The 19,938-nt window shown below is 36.2% G+C and overlaps 1 long non-coding RNA gene across 7 annotated transcripts in view; it reads left to right on the top strand.

Annotated features, from left to right (window-relative positions):
- Positions 1-19,938, top strand: part of LOC106508354 (uncharacterized) — a 460,477-nt gene that overhangs the window by 56,611 nt on the left and 383,928 nt on the right. The gene's annotated exons all lie outside the window — the stretch shown is intronic.

Here is a 19,938-nt window from a genome sequence, read left to right as displayed (position 1 = left end):
AAAGTTCTTTTGATCTCATCTTAGAGTTAACTAACAATTCTTGGAGTTAGCTAATAATTTGGACAATTGTTAATCCTTGCCAATTGTGCAGTGTGACCCAAAGACTTCCTCATGGAGGCAGCTTGTGCAATAACTCAGCAACCTTGCTACTGGTCTGACCTGATAGTGCCTAGCATCCAGAGGAGTTCTTGCTAACCCTAAGGCTGGGTCTTTTTTCCCCAGGAACTCAAGGTTCTTACTGTTATGTCCCCCTGTCCTCTTTATTTTTTAAAAAATTATTTATTTATTTATTTATTTTAGGACCATGGGTGCGGCATATGGAAGTTCCCAGGCTAGGGGTCCAATCGGAGCTGCAGCTGCCAGTTTACACTTCAGCCATAGCAACATGGGATCTGAGCTGAGTCTGTGATCTACACCACAGCTCACTGCAATGTCGGATCCTTAACCCACTAAGCAAGGCCAGAGATGGAACCTGCATCCTCATGGATCCTAGTCAGGTTCATTAACCACTGAGACATGATGGGAACTCCCCTGTCCTCTTTAGAAGCTCCCTCTGTCCAGGTGCTCTTCTTGAATATTTTGCCTTAAGATAATAAAAAAAGTAGCAAAGGGAACTCAATATGTATTTCTTTTGCCAAATTTGGTCAGAATCAGTCCATACCTTGGAAAATTATTGTGGAAGAAATGGGCAAACAGATGCTAAGTGAGGCAATGAGGAGATGAGATAATGTTAATTTAGGCAATTGATTATTTTCCATAATCTCTGGAAATGATACATTCACAGTGGGGGACATCATAAAGCAGTACCAGGCAGACTTGTGTGTAAATCTTCTCTCTGCCCCAGAACTGACCACATGACTTTAAGGTGTAAATTCATCTCTTAATGTCTTAGATTCCTGTTTGTAAAATGGGGAAGATAGTAGTATTTGCCTCATAAAGTTTTTATGAGGATTAAGTCAGATCAGTGTCTGGCACATTGCAGCCACTCAGTAGATAACAGCTAAAAAGTTTTACCGGATATACACCTTAGATACAGAATAGTAAAAACTAAGTAGGCAAACTTTTCAGGTCATGGCTTACAAAACCAAAATGAAGTGAGAAAAATATGTAAAAATTGAAAAGTTTCTCCTTTTGTTTTGCACAAGCATGATCTATACTACTTTTTGAAAATGTCTAGTTTGTTTTCATAATGTGCACTATAGAGAATAGTACACTTTCTAAAAATATGTTTAGTCTCTGCTTTTATAGCCCAGAAAAATGGATAAAACTTCTGTTCTCCATTCAGTGAACTTCAGGAATAGCTTGTTTGTAAACTTGGTATCTGGAATGACACATTTCTTATCTGTTTATTTTTGGTTAGTTTCTTAAAAGCTTAACAATGGAAATAGTCATCCTAAATCTTAAAAATTAGAAAAGCTTTTTTTTTTTTTTTTTTAAAATAATTAGAGGTTCTCCAAACCCTTCCTGTCCTCCACTGCAAGTATCAATTTGTTGGCCTGAGAGGAATTCTTTCACCTAAATCAAGGCTATTATTTAGAAAATAATTATACTCTATGTCAGTTTGATCAATAAATGTTTGTGGCAGGTGCAGTGTAAAGACCGTGGTACCTAAAAGCCAGTAAAGACCATCTCCTTAGGGAGAGGGAAACTGACATGTGCAGAAGTGGAGATCCAGCAAAACAGGGAGGTCCTCTCAGAGGGGGAGCAGAGTGCTCTGGGACTGCAGCGAGGGCCTCTCTCACTGGAGCAAGTGAGGGGGCCTAGATGGGGGCATAGAAATTTCATCAGGGGGAAGATCAAGGTGAAGGACCTAGAATAAAGAGGCATGAAGGCACATGATGAGTTTTATAATATTATAGATAATAAAATTTGAAATTAATTATTTTAAAATCATAAATACATATGTACAATATATTTTGAAGCATTTCACCAGCATAAAAGGCTTTTTTCCTTCCCCAAATACTTTATTTCATTTTGCATGAGCATGTAAAATGATTAGACATCCAAAACATTTTTGTTGTAAAAATGATATGAATCAGGTAGTGTTCGTCAGTCTTTATAACTTTCCTTGTTTCCTGTTACCTGCAAAAATTTTACAAATACATAATGTATTGGTCATAATAAAAAACATCAGATATGTATATTTTTCATACATTTAGCATGCAGATATACATGAGAAAGAAACAGAAAGCAATTATTTTCTTGGGCAAAGTAAAGCTACTTTGTTATATGTGGGGATATAATACAGGTTAAATTGATTAATCTTTTAGAAGGGATCTGTTTGTCTGAAATTTTTTTTTTTAGTGTGAAATCAATTATCTCCTACAAATTCATTAGAAATTTGGGCTTTCGCAATTATTTAAATATAGTGAAATTGGTATGTTTAAAAATCTCTAAGGAAGAAATAATCTATTGTAATAAAATGTATACCTAATGTATAAAATTAAGCATTCTGTCAACTTTAGAGTCTATTTCAAAAACTGAATGTTATGGATGTAATATAACATTCAAGAGTGCTAAATACATGTCTTTAGATACTATTAATATTTTAAAGAATATTCCAGGAAAACTATTTCAGAAAAAATGTCTCTTTCAGATATGAAAGTAATATGCTTCATTGTAATATGTAAGCCTTCCAGCAGTAAGTGTTTCTATAGAAAATGCTTAGAATTGATAACTAACAGAGGCGTAATATGTTATCTGCTGGTCACTTCAAATTGAGCAATGCTTTTTCTTTTCTATGTGGTGCTGACTAATGTAGACAATTTCTTCCTCTCCTGTTTTTATAAGGTGTTTGAAATGGAAATTTAGAAAGTTTTTGCTGGTTATGGTTTATAAAGGCAAGTATTTCCCCATTTAATTTACCTTTTAGGTACAGTGAAAAGAAAGACTTGGCACTGGTTTAACGATTCGGGGCATCACGAGTGGTGTAAGATGATGTGTGAATCAAGCAGACATTTTGTTGCTTGTGCCAGAAACTGGAACAAAATGGTGGGAGGGAATACAAATGTTTTATGTACAGATGGAGAACACAGATAATTGTAATACTTTTTGGGCACCAGTTTTCCATTTAGGTTTTCTTTTAAATTATTTTATCATCTACATAGACAATAGGAAACATTTATGAAGTAATGACAAACAGAGGAGACTTGTTTGAAACATCATGAACTGACTGTAATCAGGATGGCACTGCACCTGGGCTCTGATGTTGGTCAGCTTTGTCCCAACCAGGCTCTGCTTTCACTAGCTGTGCGAAAACGGACAGGCTGCGCTCTCCCAGTTTTCTGTCTTGTAAAATGGCTCTATCAATAGATCTTACTTCACAGGGATTGTGTAATAATTAAAATAACACATGTAAAGAATTGAGCACATGGGGCTTTGGTAAACATCCATACATGTTTTAATTAAGATTGATATTAATAACACAATAAGAAAATATAAATTGATGATAAAAGTAATATGAGTAAAGTAATATGAAAAATAAAGCCTGTTTTAAAGAAATGTAAAGATTATATTAAATAGACTGGGTCACATTCCTGTCATAGATATTATAATCTCTGATTACATGTATATTCAATAAACACATAATTTAAATATAATCTATCATGATATAGGAAAAAGAAATTCAAGTTGAAAAAAATTGCACAACTAGACTCTAAAGTCGAGTCTTTTTAGAGAATGTTTGACACTAATTATATATATATTATGGTTTTACTTATATATGGTTATATATGTACATGTATATATAGATGTTTTTGTATATTTTTAGTTGTGAATAAACAATTCATCATTGAAAAATGACTGTTGAAAAAGAAAACATTTTTATAGTGCAATAAACATAAAAGTTTTGTTAATATTTGGTTATATACCTGGAATAAGATTGCCTTATCTATAAGAATTCTTTGCTTCCTGTAGGACATTCTTGTAAATTGGAATTGGCCTATTAATAATCAGCAGGGTGGGCACTTCATTACCATAGAGGTAGGCTTTCTGTCTTTAGATGTGCAGGGAATCATACTGGCTACTGTGTGTTCAGATATTAAAAAAGCAGGCACATGCCATTTAAAAAGAAAAATCTACCTCTCTCTCTTTGTATCTATATATCTAAATTTTAAAGTGTATCTGGATCATATATATGAATATGTGGCTCAATGTTTTTATATCATATATCTCTGTATGTCTATTCTTTAAAATCCGGATCTATTAGAAATCTAGATCTCTATTTAACCCAGAAACCTCCATCTATATATATATATCTATTTACATAGACAGATAAATATCTGGATATCTATCTACCTATCACCTATCAGGATAGACATATATAGGCGTTCTCATAATGACTCAGTAGTTAATGAAGCTGACTAGGATCCATGAAGATGCGGGTTTGATCCCTAGCCTTGCTCAGTGGATTAAGGATCCAGCATTGCCCTGAGCTGTGGTGTAGGTTGCAGATGTGGCTCATATCCTGTGTTGCTGTGGCTGTGGTGTGGGCTGACAGCTGTAGTTCCGATTCAACCCCTAGTCTGGAAACTTCCATATGCTGTGAGTGTGGCCCTAAAAAGCAAAAAAAAAAAAAAAAAAAAAAAAAAAACTCAAAAAAACTATGTATATCTCTACATACCTATATGCACACATATATAGATATATATTGATCTGGATTGTATCCCTATAGATATATTTATTCTTTAAAATCTATGTAAATACATATCTATATGTTTTTATAGGATCAGGTAGTATGTGTGTGTGTGCACACACAATTTTATTTCAGCTTTTCCTCACCCTCACTCCACAGTGTTGCTGACAGTAACTCTTCTGACTGATGACCACCGCATTGCTACCTGTGAGCTGGGATGAGTGGCCAGCCAGAATGAACTCAATAGATGCTCCATGCTTCCTCCTCTTTGTGCTTTTCCCCCTTTCCCCTTGGCATGACCTCTGTTTTCCTCTTATCTTTTCCTTTGTCCTCCCCTGTTTTTTGGTGAGGAAGTGTTCAATTCTGCATGTTTCCTGCTTCCAGTCACTGAACTTGTTTTACTAGTAACTGTTAGGAGGGTGGCACATAACATAACAAATGAGGCTATGACCCCTCCTGATTCACCTCTGTTCACTCCCTTCCCCAGCTGTATGGGATGAGAATTTGGTTAGTAACAGCCCTGTCAGCACTCTGTGTAGAGTGCCTGTTGTGTGGAAACAATAGAGCCTCATAGACGGTGTGGCTTTCTGTGCTGGGTAACACACTGAACACTTTATATCATTACTTTTACTTAGGCATGTAACTCCAGACATAGATTTTATAGATGAGAAATCTGAGGTTTACAGAAATTGACAACTCAGTGATGGTGTTGAGAGAGGTACTTGGATTTGAAACTTTATCTGTCTAACTCCAAGTCCATGGTTGTAACCACTAGGTTTATTGCTTTAATTGTGTTTTATTTAAAAGTCTCTCTTTTTCCTACCTAATAACTTAATGGCATGAGAATAGGTGAAATATGCAGCTTTAGCTTATGAGAGACAGATGTTTGAGGTACATGACCAAATGTTAACTGGAAGACTCATTTCCCTCCACATTTTTCTTCAGTGAGATATCATTTGGGGGAAAAAAAAAACCTGTTCTCATTTTGGTTCAGTTGAGAACATTTAAAAGATTTAAAAGGCAGAATATGTTTGTGGCAATGGATTGACTATAAAGCAGCAGGCTTTCAGAAAATTTAGGCTACATAATATTATTATTATTATTATTATTATTCAGTGCCTTTCTTCTGAGCAGACCTAATGATTTATAAAATATGAAAGCAAACATCATTTCACTCCCACCCCAACGAGAGCAAACAGACAGAACAACAGTGTATATCTTGTTGGAGCTACGCTTTGTGTTGTATATTTGAGAGCTTTGTGTTGTAGATGTCAAAATGGATTTAATAATTAATCATTTAGGGAATAAAAATCTAGGTTCTTGTTCTGCATTTAGAAAATTGTTAATTGAATAAATAACCATAAAATTTTTTATTTTCATTTTCCTGGTCTCTATAGAAATAGAAATCTAGTGTTCTACTTGTTAAAAGCTGGTGCATGCATACACCAGTTTAATTTGAATTAATATGAGTGTACTAATATGTGCGTGATTTAAGGGTAGGAATTTGTATCATAGGAATAAATCTGTTAGTTTTTAGACAAAAAGAGTTTTGTTTGGGGAACTATTTAAATTTGATTTTTTTCCCCAGCACTTTCCGACTGGTGCTTCTATATGAAAATAATGACTAATTAGTATGAAATCCTGTTTGAGTGTTTAGGCAAAGAATTAGCAGATGATTGTACCTAGTCACTTGTCATTGGTTGTGTATGATTAGCCCAGAGGGATTCATTTGCTCAGCAATTCACTGTAAAATGGTGGATAGGGTTTTTTTTTGTTGTTGTTCTTTTTTGTTTGTTTGTTTTTTTTTTTTGTCTTTTTTGTCTTTTTTGTCTTTTTGCTGTTTCTTGGGCCGCTCCTGCGGCATATGGAGGTTCCCAAGAGGTTCCCAGGCTAGGGGTCGAATCGGAGCTGTAGCCACCGGCCTACGCCAGAGCCACAGCAACGCGGGATCCGAGTCGCGTCTGCAACCTACACCACAGCTCATGGCAACACCGGATCGTTAACCCACTGAACAAGGGCAGGGACCGAACCCTCAACCTCATGGTTCCTAGTCGGATTCGTTAACCACTGTGCCACGACGGGAACTCCTGGATAGGGTTTTATTCTTAATCTTTGAGATGACCTCTAGGCCTGTTGTGGCTTTTGCTGTAAGTCAGGATGCGCATGTGAGCACTTCTTAGAGGACCATGGGAAGCCAGGAGCCCATCCTTGGGTGGAGAGAGTTTTTAAACTACATCTGCATGCAGGTCTTACAGGAAATTCCCAGGGAATCGGTATTGTCATAGAAGCAGCCCAAACTATATCAGGGCCTTCTCTCGACTACCACTCTACATTTATTTTCTTGCCATTCATCCCCAGCTCCTGAAATTTTTCTATAAAAAAATTGTTGTCTATGGTTCAACACCCAGATTTTTCTACCTCTTCTGGAGGCTTTTCCTTGTACCTGCAAGAACAATATTCCTAGTTTAACCATGCTAGAATCACCTCACTTCAGGTGTTAATAAGAGGCAGCAGGTGAGTTGGAAAAAGCAAAATCCTGGACTTCAGAAGAGCTAAGTTTTAGTTTTAGCTAGTCCTAGCCTGGTGACCTTTGACCTCATTGACCTCAATTCAGTGATGCTTACATTTTCTCTTTGTTAAAAAGAACTTCAGAGCTGGAAGAAATCTTGGATTAGAGCAGGGATCACGGACTCAAGTGTCTAGTCTGAGGAGCCATAGATAACATGAAATGGGCCAGTTGTAAGATAATGGAAAGTCTTGGGGTCTTGGTCCACAGAGGTACAATGGTCAGTTTAGGGGCAATAGTAGCTTATGGCTGATTGTTGTCATGGGAGAGTCTGCACAGAGTTGACCTTTATATTTGTCAGGAGAAGACCATATATTCAGATTTGCTGTGAAATCCTCTGATTTCTATGTGTTCCCTCAGTGGACATTTGTTGCTTTTCTTCATTAGGTTTGTAGGAGATTTGAATTTTGACTCATGGTACTGTTAGACCTAGAGCAATTGTCAGCAGAGAGGAATTTCCAGGAGCAATTTTTCAACTAAAATTCTGTGCAAACTTTTTCTGGTTTAGTAACATATCCAACAAGTGAACCAATAGCAAAGGCAGCATGCCGTATGACTGGTGTTTAAATTGTACAGTTGCATGAAATGGCTTCTATGAAAAGAGGACTGTCTTGGTAACAGGTGCCTGGAGATTGATACTCCTGTGCATAGCTGGCAAAAACCCCTTCAAAAAATCAACCTTAAGATATTTCAGGGTAGGCCTTTAGAAAATCACTGTCTTACATGCAACAAAGCAGTAGAGTAGTGTCTTGAAGAGTTCTCCTTGAGAAGTTAACTTCTCTCAGCCTTAGATTCTTTTTTTTTTTTTGTCTTTTTGCTATTTCTTTGGGCTGCTTCTGCGGCATATGGAGGCTCCCAGGCCAGGGGTCCAATTGGAGCTGCAGCCACCGGCCTATGCCAGAGCCACAGCAACGCGGGATCCGAGCCGCGTCTGCAACCTACACCACAGCTCATGGCAACGCTGCATCCTTAACCCACTGAGCAAGGACAGGGACCGAACCCACAACCTCATCGTTCCTAGTTGGATTCGTCAACCACTGCGCCACGACGGGAACTCCCCTCAGCCTTAGATTCTTCATCTGTAAAATGGACATACTAGCAATTTTTATTGAAGAATAGTTAATTTACAGTGTTATACTGGTTTCAAGTGAAGAGCAAAGTGATTCAGTGTTATATACATATGCATATAAGATGGTATATATGTGTGTGTGTATGTATGTATTTTTTTTCTAGATTCTTTTCCAATAGAGGTTATTACAAGATATTGAATATACTTCCCTGTGCTATACAATAGGTTCTTATTGGGAGTTCCCATCAATGGCTCAGTGGTAACAAACCTGACTGGTATCCATGAGGATGCAGGTTCCATCCTTGGTCTCCCTCAGTGGGTTAAGGATCTGGTGTTGCTGTGAGCTGTGATGTAAGTTGCCGATGCAGCTTGGATATGAGGGTTGCTGTGGCTGTGGTGTAGGCTGGCGGTCTGGCTCCAATTAGACCCCTAGCCTGGGAAATTCCATATGCCGCGGGTACAGCCCTAAAAACACAAATAAAACAAAACTAACACTTCTAGGTCCTTGTTGTTAATCTATTTTATAAATAGCAATGTGTATCTGTTGCTCCAAACTCCTAATTTATTTCTCCTCACACCTCCCTATCCCCTTTAGTAACCATAAGTTTGTTTCTATGTTGGTTAGTCTATTTCTGTTTTATTTTGTTGTTGTTATTGTTGTTGTTTGTTTTTTTAATGGGAAAGATATTTATTAAGTTCAGTGATAGTGAGAGGTTGGGTTGTATTCTTTTTTTCTTATTGTTATTTCTCTAATACAATTTTTTTATTCTACTGTACAGGGTGACCCAGTTACACATACATGTACACATTCTATTTTCTCACATTATCATGCTCCATCATGAGTGACTACACATAATTCCCAGTGCTACACAGCAGGATCTCATTGCTAATCCACTCCAAAGGCAATAGTCTGCCTCTATTAACCCCAGGCTCCCAATTCACCCCACTCCCACCCCCTCTCCCTTGGCAACCACAAGTCTATTCTCCAAGTCCATATAAATAAGTTTTTTGGTATCATTATTTAAGAATCCACATATAAGGAAGTTCCCTTTGTGGTGCAGTGGAAATGAATCCAACTAGTAATCATGAGGTTGTGGGTTTGATCCCTGGCCTTGTTCTGTGGGTTAAGGATCTGGCATTGCCATGAGCTGTGGTGTAGGTTGCAGATGTGGCTCAGATCTGGCATTGCTGGGCTATGGCGTAAGCTGGCAGCTGCAGCTCCAATTTGACCCCTAGCCTGGGAACCTCCATTGCCACAGGTGCGGCCCTAAAAAGAGAGAGAGAGAGAAAAAAAAAAAAGAATCCACTTATAAGTGATATTATATAGTATTTATCTTTCTATGTCTGACTTGCTTCACTTAGTACAATAATCTCTAGGTCCATCCATGTTGTTGCAGACAGCATTATTCCATTCTTTTTTATCGCTGAATAATATTCACACATACCACATCTTCTTTATCCAAAAATTCATCTGTTTCTGGGCTCTTGGGGAGTTTTCATGTCTTGGCTGTTGTAAACAGTGCTGCCATAGACATTGGGGTGCATGCATCTATTCGAAGTAAGAGTTTTTAGGAGTTCCTGTCATGGTTTATCAGAAATGAGTCTGACTAGCATACACGAGGACGCAGGTTCGATCCCTGGCCTTGCCCAGTGGGTTAAGAATCCAGTGTTGCCATGAGCTGTGGTTTAGGCTGGCCACTACATCTCTGATTGGACCCCTAGCCTGGGAATCTCCATATGCCATGGGTGCAGCCCTTAAAAAGCAAGAAAATAAAGAATAAAAAAAGCATTTTTTTTCTGGATGAATGCTCAGGAGTGGGATTGTGTGATCACATGGTAACTCTATTTTTAGTTTTTTAAGGCGCCTCCTTACTGCTTCCATAGTGCCTCTACCAGTTTTCATTCCCATGAACAGTGTAGGAGAGTTTCTTTTCCTTCATGTAATAGCAATAATAACATTTATTAAAGTTGTTGTGAGGGTGTAATAAATGAGAGAGGGCATGAAAAGTGCTTAGAAAAGTTTGGTGTTTCTGCATGAGCAATAAACAACTCTTAGCCACTATTTTACCTGCTCCCTACAACATCTCAGATTTAGCTCTACTTGTTCAGCAGAGGTAATATTAAATATTGCTATGTGTAGATTTTTCAAAATATATGTTGAGAACATAGACATGTATACACATTATGACTAGTATAAACTGACTAATATCAATAGAGGGCTGGCAAATTTATAAGTTGGGCTTGTGTTAACATTGTGGTTTCCTACCTGGAGCTTTGTGGATTTAAACTGAGGATTGTTGTCAGTATTATCGAATATCTGCATATCAAAATAATGCTGATTATATTATATTAATATTTTCCCCTGATTAGACAATATACTGACATTTAAAAAATATCTAATGTTTAAGTGGCCATAATTAGCAGAGCAAAGTTCAGTTAAATAGTGAAACTATTAGGTTTAAAACTTAAATGTCAGCAGAGGCACAATCTCCTAATTTGGGGCAATTATCTGGTTCATTGACTTTTGCTCTGACATATATGTCATGATAGATATACAAGGTAGGCCTTAGAGAAGACAATTTAATTAGTTTTTTTTTTCATTTACCCTTCGTTATAACTTCCAGTAGTGAAAAATAAGGCGGATGAACTAGTTGCTCTGCATCTGAATTACCAAGACATAAAAACATGATGAAATGTTTGCACAAAACATGGTATTTGTTTTAGAAGAGCAAATGAAGACTATTCTTTTCATAGAAGATGTGCCAGCATTGTTACTCTTAACATTCAGAAATGTAGTAATCACACTGAAGTGTTTAACATGGTACATTAAAGTCAGATGCTATAAATTTGACTCCAATTTTGAATTTTTAATAGTTTGAATATCCTTCTATGAATGTAAATACTATAGAGGAGTTTGTAAATAGTTTTTTTGCAAATGTGGATTCAATTTCTTCTAAATTAGTCCTACATCAAGAATTTAGAATACAGTTCAGTTTGTAATCAACTTTTCAGTTATAAAAACTATTACCCTTTGAAAGCACAAAAACTAAACAATAACCCATTTTCTCTTAATTAATTAATTAATTTATTTATTTTTGTTTAAAAACAAGCAGTTCTTAAACCAGTTAGGAACATAACTTAGTACTAAGAGGCAGATATACACATACCATTTTAGCTCTTTCTTCATATTTTAGTTTAATAATCGTAGGGTTTGCCACAACTGATTTCTTCTCTTCATGACTAGCTTTCTGTAAATTTGGTGAATACTCATTTCACTCAATTATCCAAGTCCATATGAACAATTCTATTTTGATGTAACATAAAGTATAAGGCAATTATTTGTTGAGCATAGTTTAATTTGTATTTCACATTTTGTAATTTTTCATCATTTGCGTATTTCTATTAAGATAATTTATACTTCAGGAGAACAGCAAATTAGAAGGGAAGGGACTATGTGGACCATAAATTAAATCGTATTTATTTTGCATATGAGGATAAACATAGGTGTATTTGACAAACAAGATTTGGCTCAGAAATTGAGTCCATTGGACATGGTTGTCAGTGTTTCAGATTGCCGATCCATACCAAAAAGGGAATAAGACTATGTTTGTCTTTTTTTTTTTTTTTAGGCCACATTTGGAGGTTCCCAGGCTAGGGGTCGAATCTGGGCTGTAGCCACTGGCTTATGCCACAGCCACAGCAATGCCAGATCTGAGCCACATCTATGATCTACACCACAGGTCACGGCAATGCTGGATCCTTAACCCACTGAGCGAGGCCAGCAATCAAACATGCGTCCTCATGGATACTAGTCAGTTTCCTTTCTGTTGAGCCACAATAGGAACTCCAAGACTATGTTCGTGATGGACTATTTTGAGAAATTGATCTCTGCTGTAAACAGGTTTATCTAGTGCCACCTATAAATTATGTGGTTGTCAAGAGATCAGAGCTTTTGCTGGACTGCAATCTCTGTGAAGGTAGATGTCATCTGTCTCCTTACGTTGGCCCACCCAGCCCTGCATGCCCAGAGCCTTCCTTCCCTCACCAGCCTCAACTTCTGCCTTCCCCCTTACTAACTGCACCCTCACTAACTGCATGAGCAACAATGACCTTCTTCAGCTCCTGAAACTCACTCAGCTCTTTTCTGTGTCAGAGCCTTAGCTAACTCTTCCTCATTCTCATCAGACCCCAGCATAAGATTCATTTCCCTCGCTTGTGGCTCTCATCATAATTGTCTACTTCCGTTATAGGAAGTGAGCATAGTAAAAACAGGATGCAAATTTTCTTTATTTGTGGCTATGTCCCACTGCTGGGCATATATTTTGCATGTAACAGTAGAATAGTGTACGCTTGTTGAATGAATGAATCCCCTGACATCTAACATTTAACACAACGAATGCTTGGAAAATCATATACCAAAGTTGTTATTAATCAAACATATTGTTTCCAGTCATTTTTCCAGCTCTAAAATTCAAACTATTTTATATAACATGTACTCAGGTACAAATGTAATTGTATTTATTTATTTTTACATGCTTACTCTGAGCTCTTAGAGGAGACTGTTGGATGCTCAGGTGCAAATGTTACCTTTGTTATATTTGCTAGCAGAGATTTGAGCAAATTACTCAAACTTTTTAAATTTAATTTAATTTTATTTTTTTGTCTTTTTGCTATTTCTTTGGGCTGCTCCCGTGGCATATGGAGGTTCCCAGGCTAGGGAACTGTAGCCGCTGGCCTACGCCAGAGCCACAGCAACGCAGGATCCGAGCCGTGTCTGCAACCTACACCACAGCTCATGGCAATGCCAGATCCTTAACCCACTGAGCAAGGGCAGGGACCGAACCCACAACCTCATGGTTCCTAGTCGGATTCGTTAACCACTGTGCCACGACAGGAACTCCAAATTACTCAAACTTTTAAAGCTGTCTTCTGTAAAATAGAGATAATAATGTTCTCCTTCTAATGTTGTGAGGTGTAAATGGGATAGTGTATATACGGTTGTGTTGGCATGTGATAAGTACAAAATATATGGTAGCCTTTTTTTTTCCACAATAAAATGCCACTAGCAGTTGAATCACTAGCGTCTATGTAAGCAGCTGCAATATTAGGTAGTCATCGTGGCCAGATTTGCTTTTCCTGTGGTGTTAGACTTTCTTCAGAAACTGTATTCGTATCTCGTTGTAAAGAAGACCTCACGATGTTGTTAAAAGTGCAGCTCAAGACTGGCCCTGTGTGACCTGAGTTACTAGGCAGTTGTTTGACTTTGACCAGAGTAACCTAACACTTCTGGGGATCTCATTGGCTTTAAAAAAATACTTGGGCAGGAGTTCCCGTCCTGGCGCAGCGGAAATGAATCTGACTAGGAACCATGAGGTTGTGGATTTGATCCCTGGCCTTGCTCAGTGGGTTAAGCATCATGTGTTGCTGTGAACTGTGGTGTAGGTCACAGACATGGTTCAGATCTGATGTTGCTGTGGACGTGGTGTAGGCCGGAAGCTGTAGCTCTGGGAACCTCCATATATAAACAAACAAACAAACAAACAAAACAAACAAACAAACAAAAAAAACTTGGGCAAAATAATCTCATAATGGAAATTCTTTAATTGGAGCTCAAAAGCTTAAATCATTGTCTGGAGGCTTAGCCCCTCTTTTAGACTTTAAGACTTGTGAGTGTAATGCTTGGTTTGCTTTTGATGGTTGAAGGCAAGGAGAAGATAGAGAGGGATCGGCTATACCACTGCCAATATTTTACCCAGAGAAAGGTGGGATAAATAAAGTACGTGGCAACCTAAAGTCTAAAACACCTCATTCAAAATACATATTTTTTATATCACTAAACCTCACTGTTGTGGATAGAAATTTGGAATACAATCCAGTAGTGAACTGGTCACACCACCTGTGTCTTTCCTTCCCTTTCTTAACCTATAAATAGTCTGAATTTTAGGAAACACTTTTAAATGCTAAAGGCATCTCTGCTATAATGTAATGTGGTTGCTAGTGATGTCTGCTCATTCCCACATAACAGGAACCAGCCCCCTCAGTCACTCCATTTCCTATTCATTGTATGAATGTGTACATGTATAAATGGTGAACAATGGTACATTTAGCCTAGAAGCAAAGGGAGATGTTCACAACCAGAAAGTATCATTTGATATAGAAAGGGAGGGTGTACCCACACAAATAAGCAAAGGAAGGCTACTAATGAATAAAACATCTTTTTAGAAGTGCAGAAAAGTCAGTTGCACCATGTTAAAGCTGTTGCCAGGCAACATATCTTTTCACAATAAACACTTGTGAGTCAGATAACTCATGGAGACATTGAATTGGCAAATGCAACTGCTCTCAGGCAACTTCTGCAGGGTAGAGAATGCTCATGATCCTTTGCATGACATCAGGAATGCCTCTCTCCTTGTAACAACTTCTCCTTTGAACCACATCATTTGTTTTCCTCTCTTCGTGGGAATTCCCAGTCTTTGGGCCTGAATCCCTCTTTATCTCGCAGGCAGTCAGGATGCACATGCAGATCAGGAACACATTCTTCACGGTCTAGGGCTGGAAGAATGCAGGCATCCCACCTCAGGTGTGGAATGTGCAACTTCTGCAGAGGAGTTTAGAAATAGGAAAAACGAGGGCTATGAGGAATCTCTGTTGGTGCAAGAGAAAATTAAAAGAAAACACAACAAATACCACACGGTTTATTTATTCAATCTATTCAGTGATAGAAAGAAAACTCCCCCTGCCCCCAAACTTGGCCATCGGGAAAGATGCAGAACACATCAGGAATAGTGATTGTCTTTTAGAGGATGGAATGAGATGACCTCAGGACCACCCACCCTTGTATTCTCAGAGCAGACGGAGAAAGCAGATTTTCGAACAGTAACTTGCTGTCTGATATTCCTGGCAGAAATACAAAAACATACTTCCATCTTAAATTTATGGCACCATAACGTATTCCCTCTAAGCTTTCCAGATCGTTCCCATTGCCAAATGTGACCAAAGCATAATCACAGCGACTAAACAAATTAAATGTTCGGTTAAAGACAAGCCTGAAAAAAAACGAGTAAGGGAAAGTAAAGCCCCCAGATTGGTAATAAATTAATGCCATGTCAGTCTTTTTAGTCAGTGAGCTCAGGGCCAGGACTTTCCAGTGCTGCTATGGTGCCATGTGATCAACGTGGGGAGGGTTCCTCTCCTGCGGGTCTGCGGGGTGGGTTGCACTGCGAAGACTAGGGCTCCTCAAGTTCGGCTTTGTTTAATATCTGCAGAAACAATGGCCATCTTTTAAAAAGTAATTTTAGATTCTTCTCACATCTTGCTTTAAGGTACATCTTATTTTTTTGTGACAACAATATAAGTAACAAATATCTTTTGTAACTTTAGGATAAATACAATTGCAATATTTACTGAATGAAATCAAAGATTACGCATTTTTCGGTGTGTACTAAATTTCAAAATTTAATTGTGTTAAATAACATGACAGTTTCTTTTTTGGGGTGGAGGAGCGGATTAAGCTAACAAAGATCAAAAAGCAGCAATTCCAGAAAAGAATTTAAGCCTCTTTTTTACATACGTTCAAAATTTGGAGCTGGGCCGGACCTCAGAATTTATATATTTCAATTCTTTTGTTGTAGAAATCAAGTTGTAGAAATCAAGACCCTGAGATATGAAATGACTTGCTTAAGTTAATCAGTCTAGTTTGTTAGCTGAGTCTAAAACTCAGAAACTGGGCTCTTAGATTTAGCAATACTTTCTTATATATTATTTCTGCCTCTTTCTTATAATGAAGTATGATAAGACTTTAAAACACAAATGAAAGAGTGCAAGGTAAATTTTTACCCTTTAGAAATTTAAAAAGTAAAGGAACAAAACCACAATATCATTTAAAAATAGATATCTATGTGTCATAATATTATTTTAGCTTTTAAGATCAAAATTTATTTAGGAGAGAACTCTATCTAAACGTGCGTCTTGAATATAAAAATATTGGTCAACAAATGTCAAGTGCTTGTATTGTGTAGCTATCATTCACTTTAATAAGAATGGCTCTGCCTTATTCGTCAATTTTTTCTCTTTTTTATATTAGAAATATAAAAAGAAGCAAGTTATAGGTCATTTAAAAAAGACTTGAAATGCTGTTAGTGTATTACAATTGATTGTCCAACTCTATAATTGGTATTAAATTGTAGATTTAATTAGTTGTCCAATTCTACAAGTACATAGGTGTTTTTCCTAGAACTAAATATCGTCACTTTATTAAATACCTCAAAAATCATACTGGGTATCTGGCATATATGTTAGTAATCTTAATGCATTAGTCTCGGACAAAATACTAAGCTTATTCACCCATGAGAGAGAGATAGTAATACTTTCCATAAACATCCATTCAAGGAAAAATGAAACCACAAATAGGAACTTATTGTCAATTGTAAAGCTAGACAAATATGAAAAAGTATATATTTTATTCCTTAGATACAAATACTAGGAACCAAAATAAAATGCTGAGTTTTCCTTGTTTTGTTTCAAAAGGCAAATAATTAGCAGGAAATTAGTATAGCAAAGAAATATTCTAAGAAGGTTAACATACAAGTGTCTCTGGCCTTTCTGATTGCCTGGGATCTTGAAAATATGAGAAAAATATGTTTGGCCAATGGGTTATTCTTATTGTATGTCCATGGAAGTTTTCCATACATTTGTCAAAGTTTTAAAAATAATAAGACTTAAAATACTTATTCTGAATAGACAAATTTTCACTACAAATTATGTTATAATTGAAATAATAATTAATTGTGTTATAGAAATTCATATCAAGTTATAATAATTTCAGCCTATCTTTTGTAACTGCATGTTTCTCCTATTGCTTTAAAGCTAATTTAGGCCACATTATATACAAAATTAAATCTTACTTTTATAGCTACACCCTTGGGGTTCAATGAAAAGGCTTTATGAGATAGAAATTAAAAGTACTGGTTGAAAATACTATTACATTATACCAGCTATTATTAAGGCAATTTACAAAGTTACTGCTAAAACTATGCACATTTTTCATTGTTAGCCCTCATATATTCAGTAAGCCCATGGGACTGTTTGGTATATAATTTGGCAAATAAAATCAATTGAAAAGTAAATAGCAAATCAATGGCATTTATCACAAAAAGAAAATTACACCATATAACAGCAACATTTATTTAACCCAATACTGTTATGAATTAACACGTTTACACTAAGTGATTCCAGGAAAACATTTGGTGCTGCATTCCTCAGTTATGAATGAATATGGTTTCATCCTGGCAATTTTCTCTTTGAAAATGAGAAAAATGATGAAATTTATGACAGTATGCTTTCAATGAAATATCTCTGATTTTTAAGACTCTCATAGCTTCTCTATAACAATATGCTGAGATGTGTACATCTATTTCTGTTGTATGAAAGACTGATGGACCTCAAATTTAAAATATATTTCATAACTTATAGAGAATTACTAAATATAAAAGTAAGTTTAAGATAGATAGTAGACAAACGTAAATTATTTCTTCCAAAGACTTGAAAAAATTAATAATATTTAAATCACTATATATGCAAGCATATGCAAAGGTATGATTTTTATCATCTTTAACCTTGTATGTTAAAGTGGTTCACAGTTATTCCATATGACTATATAACTCCTTATGAAAAAATATTAAAAACAAAAGAAACTTTGAGATATTCCTGAACTTATTTTTTATGTACATCATGAAATTTTTGGTGGAACACAGTGCTGTGGTATAATGAAAAAGCTTCTCTATTAAGAGAATATTTGCTTCCTGCACAAACACAAAATGGTGATTAATGCTTCCTGTTGAGGGAAAAACAGCTTAATGTGCTACTTGATAACAACTGATATATAACACTTCCCTTAATGTTTAATTTTTGCAGTAATAAAAGGTATTTCCACATGCCAGTATACATTTTTTATTTCTTCCTCTATTCACTATGGCTGATACTTTCGAATAGGTTGTGGTAACTACAATGCAGATTAAAGTAATGTTGTCTTCATACTGTGTCAACCATTGGGGTCAGGAAGAAGCAGGTGATAATTTTAGGATCTGAAAGAAGTGATTAGAAAGAGTAGAGTGCAAACAATGGACCTTTTTCTAAGTCAGGAGAATCCAACCTTTTTTTTGTAAGAACTAGATACTTGTCAGGTCATAGCAGGGGTAACAAATCCAGATATGTACATGCACCTGTCACTGTGTGAATTGTGCCAGTATGGGACCCCAGGGAATGGTGGGCTTGGGATGAACTAACCAGCAAGGGCATGTCTGCTTAGATGCAAGCAAATCGAGAAATTTAAAAGCCACTATGAGGCCAAAGCAAAGCCTTCTGAAGGCTGAATTTACCCAATAGGGTTACCACTTAGCAATTTCTGAAAATTTAGCATTACTCTCTGTATGTGTGTGTATGTGTTTTCAGTTTCTAGCCATTAAGTCCCTAAACAGATGGAAAGTGGGAAGGCGTACTGCAGCTGGTTGAAACCTTTCCACATGGGCAATTCTACTAGATTTCAGAGAGACTGATATGTTACAAATAGTGTAGAAATCTACCATATATAACTTGTGGATACTTGAGCAGATATTGGTTGACTGATCGGTAACTCCTGGTGAGGGCAAAATAAAGCAGATGAATGATACATGTTAAATTAGTAAATAATTTAAAATGTCTGCCTACTTATTAGGACAATTCCCATTTTGTCCAAAACATGAGGAAAATGGATTTGCAATTGTTTACTTGGAAAAGCTGAAAACTGTTTCTTAACTGAATTTACATATTTATAACTCCAGCAAATAATTAATGCAACTAATTTGATTGCATGAAAAGTAATTCAATTTTATGATGGCTACAACAATTAAATTTATCAAGGCCCATAAATTATGAAAATAGAAAAAAAGCATGATAATATGTGAAATTTCAACTACTGAAAATGTTTCTATAAAAGAGGATTTATTTTTTAATACATCCACTCAGATTATTTTATAATTTTATAATAACACTATTATTTTTAGTTTAAGAATTGAAATTTGGATTTAACCTTTGGACAGTTCTATATAAAGTTGATAATATGTATTATTTATTTAAAATATTCTGGCTGTTTCTATTTATGGACATTCATATGAGGCCATTAATCCAGAGATTTGTTTGCTCTCAGTAAGTAAGACTGAAGGTTAAAGCTCTATATTTATGGTAAAAAAGGAAGATAGCCATAGAATTAACATCTAATTCCCTGAACAATTACTGTATCCCTAAACAATTAGTTCACGTGCTTTTCTGGTGTCTCTAAATGAATGATTTTAAATATGACTAATAAGTAAATGGGGGGGGAGACTACATTACTTAGGAATTTTATTAGGCTGTCAATTTAAATACTCATTCCTCAGGCAAAGTGCAACTTCACATTTAAATAAATGTATATTAAACACTTTAAATTGATAGCACCAACTCTTCCCTGGGGTATGAATCATTTAGACTTTTCTAGTACACTGTTGTAAAGCACAACATTACATTAGATTACATTACATTAATCTAGTATATTAATATCTTTGATTATAAATTCACCATCGAGAGGTAAAAATCCATCTGATGTGTTTAATAAAGAGTTCAAAACTTCTTTATGCCAAGTGGCAAAATTATTTTTTT

This window comes from Sus scrofa, chromosome 13, assembly GCF_054392235.1.
Source record: "Sus scrofa isolate SSC_HxYL_T2T_F1_AM1 chromosome 13, Sscrofa_HxYL_maternal_Yorkshire_Landrace_v2.0, whole genome shotgun sequence".
In the NCBI taxonomy this organism is placed as follows: Eukaryota; Metazoa; Chordata; class Mammalia; order Artiodactyla; family Suidae; genus Sus; species Sus scrofa.
The sequence above is the reverse complement of the archived record's forward strand: the minus strand, read 5'-3'. Positions and strand labels throughout refer to the sequence as shown.